This window comes from Carassius carassius, chromosome 50, assembly GCF_963082965.1.
Source record: "Carassius carassius chromosome 50, fCarCar2.1, whole genome shotgun sequence".
Taxonomy (NCBI): domain Eukaryota; kingdom Metazoa; phylum Chordata; class Actinopteri; order Cypriniformes; family Cyprinidae; genus Carassius; species Carassius carassius.
In genome coordinates, this window is record NC_081804.1 from 1,040,964 (window position 1) to 1,054,996 (window position 14,033).

General features: G+C 39.6%; 1 long non-coding RNA gene across 1 annotated transcript; it reads right to left on the reverse strand.

The window, feature by feature from the left end:
* Nucleotides 1-4,497: 4,497 nt before the first annotated feature.
* On the reverse strand, nt 4,498-6,197 carry LOC132133658 (uncharacterized). The gene is made up of 4 exons (XR_009429204.1): nt 5,649-6,197; nt 5,490-5,560; nt 4,673-4,814; nt 4,498-4,563 (listed from the first exon to the last, which is right to left on the reverse strand). It is a non-coding gene; the product is annotated as an uncharacterized LOC132133658 (long non-coding RNA).
* Nucleotides 6,198-14,033: the final 7,836 nt, after the last annotated feature.

A 14,033-nucleotide genomic window follows, 5' to 3' on the forward strand; every position in this document is an offset into this window, starting at 1 on the left:
ACCCTGTAAATCACTTTAGGGATCTTAGGAGTCTCCCTCTATACACACACACACACACACACACACACACACACACACAAATTAAATTAGCAGCACACACAAAAAAGTTCTTAATTCTGTTTCATGCATTGTTTTTGCATTAGACGAGGCAAATTGTTATTCCCCAGGCTGAGATGACATTAATCTTTCCTCCAGTGCTTTCTATAATCGCTATGATTGATGCTTGCTAAGCTTATTACTTCAATTATGCCTTTAGGGGCTGAACAGTTTCCCATGGTGCAATTTATCAGTCACCCTGGTCATTATTTCCGCCATTTCCAGGACATCTAATGACACTGATAACATTCTAATCATCAAAGCGGCTGAATGAAACCAGATCATGCCACCGACGATAGCGTTTCCATTGACCATAACCCAGCCGTCGTGTCTTTTCAATCCATTTTCGACATTAATGCATGAACTATATAGCTTAATTTTGTCCCTCAGATCAGATGAGGCCATTATTTAGCACGTCTCACAACTAAAAGCTCACTCATTGTGAAGTTATGAGGATTGATTGCATCAATGTAATTGTCTTCTTAGTGGACAGTGATCATATTAACTCCAGAAAGCAGAACAATGTGTGCTGAGTGTGACATAAGAACGGGCAAGACACTTGAACACTGATGTTTCCAGCTTTTCATCAGTAGATTGCAGATACTCTATTTAGTTATGAAGATAAATGCTCTTTACCTGCAGTACAGGGTTCACAAGCTACACTAAATAATAAATGCTTCACCAATGATGAACTGAAAGAAATTGTAGTTTTGTTTCCTGCAGACAGTATATCGAAGGTAAATATCCAGTGAATCGTGACTGTGAGAAACCGTAGCAAAAGATTCAGTGAGTGAACTGTTCGAATGAATCAAATGAATCGCAAACCAGTTCAGAACTTCTAGCAAACCAGTTTAACCAATTAGATCAAAATAGTGATTCATTCGCGATCTGGCATTGCTAATTCTGATGCCAAACAGCTGATAAAATAAAAGATGACATGACTGCATGAAATATTGTCAGAGAAAATTATTTGCATGTCTTTAATAGTTTTTTTTTCTTCTGTATGTTGTTGTCTCTGTGTACCGGAAGCTTATGTCACTAAAACAAATTCCTTGTATGCGCAAGCATACTTGGCAATAAAGCTCTTTCTGATTCTAATTAAGCTTTTTTTTACACTAAAAATCTTTTTATCTGCGCTGTTTGTTCACTTCACTGATTTGCACTCTATCTGCCATGTGTCTTGCGCTGCTTTATTTAACTTTATTTTTAATTTTATTATGTCTTTTTTTACATTCCTTATTGTATAGCTGTATTTTATATTTGATCTAGATTTATAGGCTTTAGTTACTGTTAGTGTTATCTGTATGCACTGGGGGTCTGAGTGTAACGCAATTTCGATTCTCTGCATGAATGTTCTGTACATCTCCGATCTGACTCAAATGACTCAAATGATTCGCGAACCCGCTCTGAAGTCGCGATCTGACTCAAATGATTCAAATGATTCGCGAACCCGATCTGAAGTCGCGATCTGACTCAAATGATTCCAATGATTCGCAAACCCGCTCTGAAGTCGCGATCTGACTCAAATGATTCAAATGATTCGCGAACCCGCTCTGAAGTCGCGACCTGACTCAAATGATTCAAATGATTCGCGAACCCGCTCTGAAGTCGCGATCTGACTCAAATGATTCAAATGATTCGCAAACCCGCTCTGAAGTCGCGATCTGACTCAAATGATTCAAATGATTCGCGAACCCGCTCTGAAGTCGCGACCTGACTCAAATGATTCAAATGATTAGCTAACCCGCTCTGAAGTCGCGATCTGACTCAAATGACTCAAATGATTCGCGAACCCGCCATGAAGTCGCGATCTGACTCAAATGATTCGCGAACCCGCTCTGAAGTCGCGATCTGACTCAAATGACTCAAATGATTCGCGAACCCGCCATGAAGTCGCGATCTGACTCAAATGACTCAAATGATTCGCGAACCCGCTCTGAAGTCGCGATCTGACTCAAATGACTCAAATGATTCGCGAACCCGCTTTGAAGTCGCGATCTGACTCAAATGACTCAAATGATTCGCGAACCCGCTATGAAGTCGAGATCTGACTCAAATGATTCGCGAACCCGCTATGAAGTCACGATCTGACTCAAATGATTCGCAAACCCGATATGAAGTCGCGATCTGACTCAAATGATTCGTGAACCCGCTATGAAGTCGCCATCTGACTCAAATGACCCGCAAACCCGCTTTGAAGTCGCGATCTGACTCAAATGAATCAAATGATTCGCGGGCCCGCTCGGAAGTCGTGATCTGACTCAAATGATTCGCGAACAGGGGCGTGTTTAGGGGGAGGCTGGGAGAGGGTTAATGAAGGTGGTTTAGAATTGATATAATTTGCTCCAGTAGTGATAATGTCCCCAATTCCACCTTGGTTAATAGCACAACCTGAAATAGATACACAATTACACGAAAATAGAAGGGAAATGAGTGAAGCTGTTAGTTTAATTACATATGTAAGTGAATATATCAAAAACACACATTATTCATTTCTTCAAATATACACAGACGGATCAAAGAATGTAGATAATGGCAGGACAGGGGCTGCCTTCTATGTTACAGAGTTTGAGGTGAAAAAGGCTGGAAGAATAACAAATGGTACATCAATATATACGGGTGAGATGATAACGATTTTAATGGCACGAGTGGGTCTATGAAGTTAGACCTGATAAAGTAATAATATGTACTGATTCAATGGCTGTTCTTAACAGTCTACAATCCTTCGAAACAAATAGAACTGACATTTTAATAGAAATCATGATCAGGTTGTACAGTTTAAAACAAATGAGAATTATAATTCGATTTATGTGGGTACCAGCACATGTGGGAATTCAAGGGAATGAGGAAGCAGACAAAGTAGCAAAAGAATCATTAAAAATGGAAGAACCAAATATAAACATATCACTCAGTAGATCAGAAGGTAAACAGTTAATTTTAGAAGCGTGCAATAGGAAATGGCAGACAGATTGGGATACATGTCATAAGGGGCGGTATTTTTATAGGATTCAAAAAACGGTAAAGAAAAGCAAAATAAGTCTCAATTTAAGTAGAAGAGAACAAATTATTTTTACACATTTACGAACAGGACATTCTAATTTAAATTACACTTTACACATTATAGGGAAGCACAACACAGGTTTATGTGAGGTTTGTTTGGTAGATGAGACGGTAGAACATGTTTTTAAGGAATGTAAAGCATATGAAGAAGAAAGGAGGATTCTTAAGGAAGATCTTCAAGCAGTAGGTTGCCGGGAAGTCAATATAACTAATATATTAAATGATAGTTCAAATTCAAGGAAACAGATAAATGTAGTCATAAAATTCATCAAGAAGTGTGGGTTATATTATAGGATATAGAAATTAGTTCATTCTTTTCACACTCCATCACAGTAGGTGGCGGTATGCACCTTTGAAGTTGGTTCGCAACCCGCCATAAACCCAAAAAAAGAAGAAGAATGAAATGTTTACCTGGCAGAGCGTAGTAGCCCAGAGTGCAGTCTGGACGATGGGGCGGGGCGACACGTTGGGGCGGAGCGACACGTGTCGCCCCGCCCACCTCAGCGGTTATTGGTTATGATTAAGATGAGTTTATTGGTGTACAGATGAGTGACGATTTTACAGCTTATTGGTATAGAGAATTATGACGCTGTGAGCAGGATTGGAATGCGGAAGTAGACACTCAGATGAAAATTTTTAATATAAATTAAAAAGCGAATATAAATGTTGTGTTTTTGCATTTATTGTTGCGTTTCCACAACATCCCGTATAAATATAGAGTTTTGGATTACGACGAACAGAACAGAAATAAATGGTCTAATTTACAATTACTCCCTCAACAGCTGTAGACGCTACCTCGGCATTACTCGCTGGTTTTTGAAAATGACACGGCAATATAATGCGAAGTATGGTTATGTAGATAGTCATGGAGTACCTTGATTTATATATTCAAATTATATATATATATATATATGTGTGTGTGTGTAACAAATTGTCACCAGTCTCTGAACGTCACCAATAATATACTGAACATTCCCTTAGCCCCTACGAAAATTTACCATGGTTCTGCTACAAAAACTATAGTTAAACTATGGTGTTTTTATAATTACAGGACATGGTAATTAATATGCCAACAAATATTTTTACTACAATAAATCCATGGTTACTTTTTGCAAGGAAGGAACTATACAGGTTATAAAGAACTTGCCCAAAAACACTCGTCACTTTCTGTTATTTGTTTTCTGAACTGCACTACTGAAAACCTCATTAATCCTGAATTTATTTAGTTACCCGCTTCTATATAAAAACATAATACATTTAATCACCCCTTTAAACACTTCATTGTTTATCAAAATCATTGGTAATTGGAACAAAATCCTGTGTAAACAAAAGCCCAGAAGATGATGCTGTACATCCGTCTGAACTCGTTCTGGTAGACAGGAGGACAATTCTTCCAGTTGGCCACAACTTATAGTGTAAAAACAAAATACAGGAAAGATAATAATAAAACATTTTTAACAGCCTCATACTACAAAGTTCAATTGGAGAATGAGCATTAAACAGGGAGAAATCTTACTGTCTAGCCAGGCAAAGTGTGCCGCTTTCCGGAAAACTTCTTGAGTGACCATATCCCTAAACCATCTGCAAACCAGAGAAAGTGTCAAATATGCAGAGTCCCCCGCTGACAAAATAACTTCACTGAGGATTTCCAGGGGAAGCTGTTGAATCAAAAACATACATAGGTTTATTTATACAAGTATATAAAAGTTATTAAAAATTATAGAAACACTGACTACAGACAACCTTGCTTTAAACAAACTCTATAGATTGTTGTCACAACTGCATACTCATTCTTTTATAATACCACTAATAAAATGTTAATATATACAGTACTGTGCAGAAGTATTAGGCATGTTAGTATTTTCACATTGAAAAAAATAGTTTTAAGCCAATTATTTATATCTTTTGCTGTAGTGTGTCAGTAGGATATATTAGTTTACATTTCCACACATTCATTTTGCCATTAATTGTAATGATCCAGTGAGATATTTGTATATATTTGTATGCATGATCCACATGAAGATCTTTTACATTGAATATAAATATTTCTGTCTTATATGGTGAACAAAATCCACATTAGATCGCAAACAAAAGTTATTTAAAAAACTCGCTGCTGTCTGAAAATGAATTAAGATGAAATGTTTTTAAATGTCTTTGATGCTGATGTTAACTGATAGCTATATATGAAATAATCCACGGTGTTGACCAATATAGTACTTGTACATAATCCCAATTTCATATCTTAACAACCATGTAGCTGTAATAACTAAAATACCTCTGCATGTACACACATGTAATGATTAGTTCTTAATGAATGTATGTGCACAAATAACCTGCTTTGCTGGACTCTGCCTGGAGACACTGTCTTTTGAATGGTGAAGTTCCTCCCCTCAGTGGTTGAGCTCTAAAAGAACAAATGTCAAGAGCTAGGTATATTGCTAGATATAGTACAGAGTAATGTTTCATGTAGCAACATTCAAACAGCTACATACATTTGCGGAGTGAATCTGTCCAGGAGAACAGAACACCACCACCTCCTGATCATGTCATCCTGAAAAATAATAATAATAATAATAATAATAATAATAATATACACACAATAATAATGCATGTCTGTTCAAATAACTTGACAAATGTTATGGCATAACTCTGTAAAATCAAACCTAAGAACTAAAGCCATGTACAGAGTGTACTGTTACAATCCACAACGAACAATAAAATGAGCAATTTATAACAATTATTAACAATAATTATTCAAATTGAACGTACCATGGATAAATAAATTATCGAACATCGCATTTAATATTATAAGATATTTACACAACCACTTTTACTCACCTCATGCAATCAACGTGGAATAGCGTTATTACTCTGCTGCTGCAGTTGCCACCCGTCTGTTTATTTCAACGCAAACTGCCCCCTGCTGGCTCGGAGCAAAGTGTCAAAGGCGGGGAAAACAAATATGGGCGGGGCGACACGTGTCGCTCCGCCTCGAAGTGTCGCCCCGCCCCATCGTCCAGACTGCACTCTGGGGTTACTCGGCAGAGCTTTAGAGCAGCAGTGGCGTGTCCACAAGGGTGGCACAATGAGCTTTGCCACCCAAGTTGCCACCCCAAAGCGTATGGGAACGAAGTGCATTGAGAGCGGAACAGCGTGATTTTGAGAGAATTCTGCGACTTGCGCCTGCGACTTTGAGGTCGAACGCTAAAATGTCCTCGCGGTCCAGTCTGCCCCATGTCCTCGATTTCTGCCGAGGGTAGTATATTAATATTTTTGGTTGTGGACGATAAAAATGTCTCCACGATCTGCTTTTGAAGAAATATTGTATTGTGCTGCAGCACACTTTTTATCAGCTGCAGTTCTGGCGCCACGAAATTAATATACTGCGACATACATTAACATCAGTGTTAACTCAGCAGTAGAGTTACTCTCACGGGACACTGCACTTATTCACAAAAATATTTTTTGCTTCTGATTTAAATCCTTACTGGTTATTTAAACATTTCATTCGTGTGCTTTTCTGACGTGCGGTTTTTCTGAACCAATCAAAGCGCGGCACTAAAACTAAGCCCTTCAAACTGTGCCTGATTTCTAAGTTATGTTTTGTGCTAATACTGTCAAAACACACAAGGTTTATGTATAGACTCCGTTGGATATGTCTAAAATGAAAGTAAACAAATGAAAGAGGATGCATGTCTGTATATTAAATGAAAGCAGGTCTTAACGGGACAGTACTGAACATGCTGCTGTGTGAATTAAAGGCATAGTTCACCATAAAATTTAATTTCTGTCATTGTTTATACACTCACATGTTATCCAAAATCTATATTAACTTATTTCTTGTGCTGAACACAAAAGAAGATATTTTGAAGAATCTGTGTTACCAGACTGTTGCTGGTCCACATTGACTTTGACAGTAGCAAAACATACTGAAGTCACTGTGAACCAGCAACGGTTTGGTTTTTCACCGTCTTCAATACGTTTATGTTTAGCAGAAGAAAACTCATTCAGGTTTTTTTTCTTTCTTTACAATTTTCATTTTTGGGTGAATTATTCCTTTTATGTTAATAAAACACCAAACACTCTGAGAAAAATCACTCAATACTCTTGACTGAAAAAAAACTTAAATAGCCTACAGTTGCTTTAATAGGAATCAGTGTAAATAGTGTTTTATTTGTAGATTTGTTAAATAATTTTTTAATGCTCCTGCTAAATACACCTCTTGTACCTGAAAATAAAACACTTTATTTGTATAAAATCTGTATTTGTAATGTATCTTTGTTCTTATTTTTTAATAACAAAGATAAAATAATGACAAAGATTTTTATCTTTACCCATGCACTTTGGCCTAAATATCCACCATATCCACCAATTAGTTTGGCTGTGATGCTCAAACTTCTTGCAAAATAGAAAAATCAACATGACAAAGAATCAGGATAAAATCATGATTTCTAAAGAAGAAAAAAGATTTGTTAGATTTTTTTCTTGTCCATGCAGCTGAGGGAGAACAAACCCATACAGACTACAAACCCCCGTAAAATAATGATAATATTTGCCTATGGCAAGCACCACTAACAAAATAAAAATAAAACTATATTTGAAAAAAGTTATGTTGCCTCTGCTAATGATTTCATAAATACAATTCTTATAGTATCACAAAAATAGCTTTTATTTCAACTCTCTAGGTCTCCTGCCCCCCTGCTCTGAAGTCGCGATCTGACTCAAATGATTCGCAACCCTGCTCTGAAGTCGCGATCTGACACAAATGATTCGCGACCCTGCTCTGAAGTCGCGATCTTAATCCAATGATTCGCGACCCTGCTCTGAAGTCGCGACCTTACTCAAATGATTCGCGACCCTGCTCTGAAGTCGCGATCTTACTCAAATGATTCGCGACCCTGCTCTGAAGTCGCGATCTTAATCAAATGATTCGCGACTCTGCTCTGAAGTCGCGACCTTACTCAAATGATTCGCGACCCTGCTCTGAAGTCGCGATCTTACTCAAATGACTCAAATGATTTGCGAGCCCACTCTGGAGTCGCGATCTGACTCAATTGATTCGCGAGCCCGCTCTGAAGTCCCGATCTGACTCAATTGATTTGCGAGCCCGCTCTGAAGTCGCGATCTGACTCAAATGATTCGCGAGCCCGCTCTGAAGTCCCGATCTGACTCAAATGATTCGCAAGCCCGCTCTGAAGTCGCGATTTGACTCAAATGATTCGTGAGCCAGCTCTGAAGTCGCGATCTGACTCAAATGATTCGCGAATCCGCTCTGAAGTCGCGATCTGACTCCATGGGCACCGTATGGGGGGAGAAGTTAGGACAATTCCAAGGGCCCCTGACTAACAGGGGGCCCAACAAATACGTAAAAACGAATAATTTTTTTTAAATTATATTATACACTATATAAACCATCATCATTGAGTATATTTCAAATAATAATAAAATGAATGATGTCTTTGATTTTACTTATTTTGGCAATAAAACTTAAATATCATCATTGCCCAAAAAAACAAAGACAACGACAAAAAATATTCGTAAACGAAAATTTTTTATGTGACTAAGACAAGACTTTGATGAGCTAAAAATAATATCTGATGACGAATTTTATGCAGCGTTTTCGTTAACTAGATGAGACTGGACTATAATGTTATTTGAGGACTATTGGAATTTCAAAATGCATCCTATAGGCTATTGTCTTTCAAAATGTGCTTCCATTTCATTGGATTGCGATCGGATAAGGGCCGTTTGTATATCTAGTCAGTATAACAGCTGCAGTTTCCCGGGAGTCACAATTAGTTGTCGATTAACTTAAAGTTAGTGAAGGCTGGATAGGCGGAAGTGCTCTTTCTCTCGGGCGTATATATATATATATATAAGTTGCTCCGTTTTCACTTCTGTTAAATGGATAGTTCACCCAATAATGAAAATTGTAATGTATGTAATGTAAGATTTTTCAAATGTATTCCTTTCAAATTTCTCATGAAGCTTAATTGATTTGGTCTAAAGAGAGAAGAATTAATGATTATTTTAATTTGAAAACTACATATAAATTAGCTACCACTGTGTTAATGACTTAGCATCATTCCAGGGAGGCAGAAGTGCATAAGTGTTTTTTGTTACAACTTGATGAACCACTGAAACGATTTTGGAAACATTATATTAAGGTAAATTTTTTTACATAGTGTTGCTTTAAGGACATTTTTATGGAGGCTTTTAATATTGCTTCAAAAAGTGAACTGCATACTGTATGCAGACTTGCATTCACAAATCACCAGCAGTAAATATTGTGCTAGTACTAGTATTGAACTACAAGCAGCAAGGCAGTTGCAAGCCTTTGATTAGAGTTATGTAAAGCTTTTGATGGGACACTTAGGTCCTAGAGTTGTGGTGACAACAGCTGCGCAGAGGGGGCCCAATTAGATTTTTTTGTCATGTGGCCCAAAATTTCTGGCAGCGCCCCTGGACTCAAATGACTCAAATGATTCGGGAACCCGCTCTGAATTCGCGATCTGACTCAAATGATTCGTGAGCCCGCTCTGAAGTCCTGATCTGACTCAAACAACTCAAATGATTCGCGAACCCGCTCTGAAGTCACGATATGACTAAAATGACTCAAATAATGCACGAACCTGCTCTGAAGTCGCGATCTAACTCAAATGACTCAAATGATTAACGAACTGGACTAAAATTACTACATCCGATTACTACGTTCAACTCCGAGGACTGTAAGAGACTGTTGTGTTTTTGTGTTCACGGAAACATGGCTCAGCAACAGCGTTCCAGACTGCGCTATTCAGCTTGATCAGCAGCGGCGGGCTTTGTGTTTACATCAATGAAGCGTGGTGCCACGATAATGTAGTGATCTGCAAACACTGCTCACTGCTGGAGTTTATGATTTTTAAGTGCCGGCCGTTCATCAAAGATGAGACAAACTACAGGAGTGAGGTAAGCCGCCTGGCTGGATGGTGCTGTGACAATAATCTCTCTCTGAACGTGGAGAATACGAAAGAGATTGTTGTTGACGTCAGGAGCGCGCACACTCAGCACGTTCCTCTAACCATCAACGGTGCGACTGTGGAGAGAGTGAGCAGCACCAAGTTCCTGGGTGTGCACATCACAGAGGACCTCTCCTGGACTGAAAACACAGCAGCACTGACCAAGAAATCACAGCAGTGTCTCTACTTCCTCCACAAACTGAGGAGAGCCAGAGCCCCGGCCCCCATCATGTACACCTTCTACAGAGCCCCCATCGAGAGCATCCTGACGAGCTGCATCACTGTGTGGTATGGCGCCTGCAACGTGTCCTGCCGAAAGACTCTGCAACGTATAGTGAGAGCAGCTGAGAAGATCATCGGAATCTCTCTCCCCTCCCTCCAGGACATTTACGGAACCCGTCTCACTCGAAAAGCCCTCTGCATCGCAGGTGATCCCACTCACCCATCACACAGCTTCTTCAGTCTGCTGCCATCATCCATCAGGCTGTCAGGAAGCTGATCTCGCACCCGAACTTGCCCCTCCTTCCCTACTTCTGCCCCCCCCCAGGTCCCACATCCCCAGGTCCTCAACCCCCCCCCCCCCCCCCCCACTAATATACCATGACATACACCGGTCACTTTGTGCAACATTGGTCTGCTCACTACCTCATTCAATGGAACTGACGTCATTCTACTACCTCATGAGTAAGGATGGGTACCGAAACCCGGTATTAAAATGGCCCCGGGGCTAAATTATGAAAGACCGTAGTATCAGTAAGATCTGACGGTATCGGTTCTGCTTTCGGTACTGGAGGGGAAAAAAATAATGTACTATGTATTTTTGCTTAATAATGTTATCGTGCACATTTTATCTCACCAAACATTTCTAATGTGCGATCATATTAAGACGTTTGTCTGTGAGATCTGCGAGATCTCTCATGCGTGCCGCGGAGGCTGTCTGTCAGTCACACAGACACACACACCACAACGAGCGCGGCGCACGCAAAGACATAACAGTATGAAAACTCCCGCTTAATAATAAAGAGTGACGATGGCGAAGAGATTTGCTTAATAATGTTATCGTGCACATTTTATCTTACCAAACATTTCTAATTTGCAATATTATTAAGACGTTTGTCTGTGAAATCTGCGAGATCTCTCATGCGTGCCGCGGAGGCTGTCTGTCAGTCACACACACACACACACTCAACAAGAACGAGCGCGCCGCACACACACGCATAAGGGGCCGTTCATATATCGTGTCTTTTGTGCGCTCAAGTTCGTTATATCAAATGTAGGAGTGCGGTATGCGCGCTTATAATGGAAGTGATGTGGTGCGGTGCGACGAGCTCGTTTTTTCCAGGCGCGCCAGCACCACATCAAGTTATAAACATCTCAAATTTTCAGAATGCTGTAAGCGCATCGCAGGTCATGTAACTTCCTCACCTTTTCCGTAACAACGTTGAAAGCTCAGCCAAGATGAAAGGAACAGCTGATAGCTGTATGTGGATTTTTTTATTAATTTAGTAGCAGTGCTACTGCAAGCAGTTTTTAGTGCTGCAAATCCATTTATACATTGCTGAAATTTCCGCGTCTTCATGGAGAGAGCAGGTCATAGTTGCTTAGCAACGGCAGACTCCTCAGGAGCGCAAGTGCCCGAAGGCTTTGGGGAAAAAAAATCAGAAAGCGGCGTGCCTGGTGTTTTCCACGCGTTTTTAGGCGCGATATGTGAATGGCCCCTTACAGTATGAAAACTCCCGCTTAATACAAAGAGTGACGATGGCGGAGACAGCAAAACATTCCAAAGTGTGGTTATACTTCACTAGAGTTGATGCAGACAACGCTGGTTGTCATAAGTGCAACAAAATGTTTGCATGTAAGGGCGGAAACACAAGCAATCTGTCAAAGCATCTTTCAAAAGTGCATTATGTGTTTTAAACGTTTAAAACGATTCAGTTCGATTTGGTGAACTGAATGATTTGTTCGCGAACCGGATATCCAGGCTGCTTTGTTTTGAACTCTCTCACACAACAGACACGGAAGAGAAGACAATGCTGAATAAAGTCGTCGTTTTTGCTATTTTTGGACCAAAATGTATTTTCGATGCTAATTCTAAAATTCTAACTGACCCTCTGATGTCACATGGACTACTTTGATTATGTTTTTCTTACCTTTCTGGACATGGACAGTATACCGTACACACAGCTTCAATGGAGGGACTGAGAGCTCTCGGACTAAATCTAAAATATCTTAAACTGTGTTCCAAAGATAAACGGAGGTCTTACGGGTTTGGAACGACATGAGGGTAAGTTATTAATTACATAATTTTGCTATCTGGGTGAACTAACCCTTTAACGATACCCATCCCTACTCATGAGTCAGTTAAATAAAATAGCTGCTCTTGAGCCCTTTGTCACTTTAATCAGAAAGAATAACTGTCTGGTTTGTCTCAGCTACAAAATCAGATATCAGAAGACTACAGAGAACTGTTCGGACTGCTGAAAGGATTATTGGTGCTCCCCTGCCCACCCTCCAAGAACTGTACACATCCAGAGTGAGGAAAAGGGGTCAAAAAATCCTCACATCCAAGTCACCCCATCTTTGAACTTTTGCCATCTGGCCGGCGCCTCAGAGCCGCAAATACCAGAACAGTCAGGCACAAGAACAGTTTCTTCTCCCAGCCAATCTACCTAATGAACAGTTAAATGTTCCCCACTTATGCTTATGCAATAAAAATGTCCAATATCCTTATATTTATTTGTTACCCCTCCATCCTAGTACATCCCTGCATCTTACTCAATCCTATTCCATTATCATTCATAGCACAATTGTTTTTTTTGTTTTTTTTTGTCTATGTGTTGTTGTCTCTGTTTACTGGAAGCTTAGGTCACTAAAACAAATTCCTTGTATGCGCAATACTGTGCATACTTGGCAATAAAGCTCTTTCTGATTCTGATTAAGCTTTTTTGCACTAAAAATCTTTTTATCTACACTGTTTGTTCACTTCACTGATTTGCCCTCTATCTGCCATGTGTCTTGCCAGCTTTATTTAACTTTATTTTACATTTTATTATGTATAATTATATTTATATTATATATTATGTTTAATATGTATTTCCATTGCCTTATTGTATAGATGTATTTTATATTTGATCTAGATTTATAGGCTCTACTGTTAGTGTTATCAGTATGCACCAGGGGTCTGAGAGTAACGCAATTTTGATTCTAGAGCAGACTTGACTTGACTTGAACCCGCTCTGAAGTCGCGATCTGACTCAAATGACTCAAATGATTCGCGAGCCCGCTCTGAAGTCGCGAACTGACTCAAATGATTCACGAGTCCGCTCTGAAGTCACGATCTGACTCAAATGATTCGCGAGCCCGCTCTGAAGTCGCGATCTGACTCAAACAACTCAAATGATTCGCGAACCCACTCTGAAGCAGGCGGCAAGGAAGTCGACCGGAAGTTGAAGTCTGCTGGGGGCTGCCATCTTGTAGCAGAACTTCACTTGCGTTAGCATCCCATTGACATCCCATTCATTTTGGCGTCACTTTGACAGCGAATAACTTTACATCTGAGGCGTTTAAAGATTCCATTTGTCCATTATTTATTTCTACAGATACACGACAATGTATAAAGGGCTCCATTACCTTCTATGTTACATTATGGCCCCGTAGAAACAGTTTTTGTAAAAATAGGCTAACGATTGCGTCATAACTACTCGCCTCTCTGTCGCACAGTAGAGAAATTACCGTACAGACAGGAGGAGAAGCTCGCAGACGACGTCAAGAGAGAAGCCCATAGATATAGAGTCCATAAAAGCAACGGGACAAAATATTTAAACAACGTTTTTGGGGAATTGGAAATAATAAGGTATGTGGCAAGTGAATACATATGAA